Here is a 4,041-nt window from a genome sequence, read left to right as displayed (position 1 = left end):
ACGCTCATGCCCTCTCTTAAAGGGCCAGCGCGCACACCTGAGTTAAAGTGCCAAATTAGCCCATTAGCACCCTGGACTATAAGAGGGGCCCAGCCCCTTCCTGCCTTGCCTGAGCTTTGTTGTTGTTACCCTAGTCTGTCTATGCAAATGGTCTCCAAAGTGTTTTCCTGTTCCCAGTGTTTCCAGTTCCTGCTACCTGTAACCTGTATCCCGTGCTATCCTGGTCAAGTCACGTATTGAGTTGGAGTCGTACTGCGCTGAGTACAATGCCTGTCCTGCTTCACCACTCCTGGTGTCTGCCTGCTGCCTAAGTCCCAGCCAAGCCTGTCTTGCTACTGTCTAAGCTACCACAGGTACACCTATATGAACTATAGACTGTGACCTGTGTCCTGTTGGCCAGCTGCCATACCGCCAAGGCGGTACGGCCCAGTGGGTCCATGTACCCAACGTGACACAACCAAACTATTGACTCTTTAACAGGATTTTTCCATCACAGACATTTACAATATAACTATTGAATATGTCAGAAATGTTTGATCCATGGGGGTCTAGGTGGAGATGGAGAGGTGGTTGTGCATGCATAATGCATTGTCAACCTCCATTATAGATAGTAAAACGTATAAAAACAGCCAATTCAGTAATTTCCATATATCCTATTTACTAATCTTTTCCTCTTAATGGACTGCTGACAGTTTATTCGAATATTTTACTTTTCTTCTGCTTCCTTTTTTAAAAGCTCTTTAAATAATAAATGTCCAATGATCACATCTCTTGCAAAACAAATCATATTTATAATTACTTAAAGAAGAACTCCAGTGGATTATTTTTCCGCCCAGATCTGCCCTTTAACATTTAGTGAAACTAAGTGTAATGTTGTGTATTGGCTTACTTGGTTCTCTACCTTCCCCGTAGCCGCTTCAGACTGGGAGTCACGTGATCTTCTTTCTGACCTCTGAATCCTATATCTTCTGCTGTAGAAACCATCGGTCAATCTCTCAATGCAAGTCTATGAGACTCACATCGAGGCTCTTATAGACTTGCATTGAGACACTCACTACCGGTTTCTACAGCAGACACTGTAGGATTCAGATAGTCAGAATGAAGATCACGTGACCCCCGGGCAGCCCACAACAGGGCAGCTATGGGTAATATAGAGCACCAGGTAAGCAAATACACAACATTACACTATATTTTACTAAATGTTAGAGTGGGGGAGGGGAATAATTCCCTGGAGTGCTTTTTCAAATAACAGATTGTGATCTACCAGTAAATCTCAAAGCTGTTCTCTTGCTGGCTTCAAAACAGAAGTGAAAAAAAATACTCATGGGTTTATGTTTCAGTGTCCCTGTCTCCACCTTAGTCCCACTGGTAAATCATATAGGGACTTACGATATTAGCTGATGTAGGTTTCATCAACTACCTGTTAGCTAATATATACTCTAGCACAGAGAGGAGAACAGAGAGCAGAGGGAAGGAGCGGACAGTAATGTATGAAGAAGGCATGGCTGTGGAGCATGTGCAAAACTGTGCCTCTCGTATAATAATTATTGGGACATTGGAACATCTAAAAATGGGGTATGTAAAATAAATGCATGCATAAACATCTTAGAACATTTAAGAGGATATTTTTTCTAACATTAACACTTAGAATAACAAATGATTTTATGTGAGAAATGTGTGACCTTATAGAAGGCATTACCTTACGTTGCCTTGGGCACTGGAAATTTAAGGTAATGTACAGGGCAGAGAATCATGTTCCTTTATACATGTGAAATCGCAGTATAAATTACATGTTTTTTGTCAGTAGTATATAAATGATATTATAAAGGGAAGTGTAAGGTGTTATTGAGGTTGTCAGGCTGAGACAAAAGTAAAACATACTGAAATGTAAGACATAAAGTCTGAATAGCTGATCTCAGATCTTCACAAAGGAGGTTATAAAAATCACTTGAGGCATATTGTCCGATTTTCTTCAGACATACTAATCTCTCCTTTATTGTCATGTTGTATTCCAGGTATGAAAGACATTTTGGGCTCATTTATCAACATGATACAGCTTTAAAATAAACCTACAAAGCCAGAGAGAAAAAAATCCCTTGGTGGAACTATAAAGTAATTGAGTATTGTGAAACCCAAAAATACATCAATGAAACCAATAGGAAGGTATCAACAAAAAAGCCATAAGGTATGAATATTTCAAATATGCAAAAATGCTTTATTACTAAACTTAGGCTGGAAAAACGGCGACAATATAAAATACACACATAACAAGACATAAGTAAAAAAGTAACCCAAAGAGGGCCCTCACAAAGAAAGTGAAATCCCAGTACTTACCACATTTTCATCATTTGGAAATGCTATGCTTCCTTTTTCCACTATGATAAATTCAGCAATCAACCAGTTGCAGAAATATGTCATACAAGTTTATTCCCGTCATAGGTGGCATTAAATGGGTATTCCCATCATATTGCCATCACTTTCTGGTCTGTGGGAAGTCAATTGCCAAGACCCCCACTGGTCCTTAGAATTAAGTTTAGTTTAAAAAATGTTTACTGTACATTGGCACTCTGGCCACCGGCTGTATAGGAAAATTCAAAACAGCCCCATTCACTGGAATTAAGTTGTATCGCAGTTTCCAGCAGGCTAAACGAACACTATGACCCTTTATTTTCAAGAATGGGGGTGTCCCGGAAGTCGGATCCCCACCGATCAGAAGGTGTTGGCATATCCTATTGATGTGCCATCACTTTCTGAGATTTGAAAATCACTTTACATTTTTCTGTTAGAAAATAAAAAACCATGTACCCCTATGTATTGACTGGGGGGGGGGTGATAGTGTCGTCCTATTAAAATGAAAGGAGATCGATTGGATTCACCATTTAGGCACATTGAGACCACATGGTCTAAATGTGGACTTTAAACTAGGTAGTTTGAGGTAAATGAATGGTTTGCCCCGAAAGTTTTAGGGTTTCTCAACTCGTCCCTGTGTAGGTAAAACAGAATGGCAATATTATTAAAACATTTGTCAATTTGAATAAGATATGGTTTTTCTACATTATAGATCACTCTATTACTATGTATTATCTAGTGTGGACATATAAAGAAAATCATTTTTAATATTTTGTCTTTTTCTTTTTTTCCATGGAGACATCACTGTAATGGACTCTTCACCTGAGGACTTCCACTTATGCATCACCGCAGGATTTATTGATATATACTATATATCTTTCAAACTTATTAAATGTACTGACATGGCTTACTGGTGTTCATTAAAATCACTCCTTGAAATTATTGATCCGATCTGTCCCTTTAATGGTTAAATTGAGGTTCTCTTAACTTAAGTTCTAATCTACATATTCGGGGATTTAATGTGTTGTCATGTTGACAGCGTATTCCCTAGTATGAAGAGTCTTATATATTTACATAGTCAAATTTAGATGGACCTTACATGTCCATCCTTTATATAGGATCTTTCTAGTTCTGACTCCTTTTTTCTCTTCACTGTGCCAGTTTGTATATCTGAACGATACGTTTATAAGTTATATCCACAAATTCGCGGGTTGCTAGGGACGCGTCTCTATAGCATTTTTAAAACTCGCATGTGCTTGGACCCAGTTTGATGAGCGTACCTAGTAACCTATCCTTAGACGGTCTTTTTGCTGTCATGCACAGTGGTTAGGGTAGAACGCCGAGAGAGCTGGTGTGGGCTGATGCGTCGTGGAGTGTATTTCATGTGGTGAGTCACAATTATCAGCTTTTTATTATTATTTGTATATTATTATTTGTATTAATATAGTTCTGCCTGAATTTACTGTAAAACTAGATGTTTACATGTATTGTACATTTTATAAATTTTGATGCACTTTAACAATGTCATTGTGTGGATTGGACAACAATTTTGCACTGTTAGCACTTTATACACTTCTGTATTCTGTATTTTATATTTAAATATGCTTATTACACTAATTGAAATGTGCACCCTCATATACCTGCCTTAAATCACTGTTTGTATTGCTTGAGAAAGGCTCCATAGAGCGAGCT

General features: G+C 38.3%; 1 long non-coding RNA gene across 1 annotated transcript; it reads left to right on the top strand.

Annotated features, from left to right (window-relative positions):
- Window positions 1-1,078: 1,078 nt before the first annotated feature.
- Window positions 1,079-3,259, top strand: LOC142761261 (uncharacterized). The gene is made up of 3 exons (XR_012883588.1): window positions 1,079-1,162; window positions 2,016-2,185; window positions 3,148-3,259. It is a non-coding gene; the product is annotated as an uncharacterized LOC142761261 (long non-coding RNA).
- Window positions 3,260-4,041: the final 782 nt, after the last annotated feature.

This window comes from Rhinoderma darwinii, chromosome 4 (genome assembly GCF_050947455.1).
Source record: "Rhinoderma darwinii isolate aRhiDar2 chromosome 4, aRhiDar2.hap1, whole genome shotgun sequence".
Lineage (NCBI taxonomy): Eukaryota > Metazoa > Chordata > Amphibia > Anura > Rhinodermatidae > Rhinoderma > Rhinoderma darwinii.
Note: the sequence above shows the minus strand (reverse complement) of the source record. Positions and strands in the feature narration are given on the sequence as shown.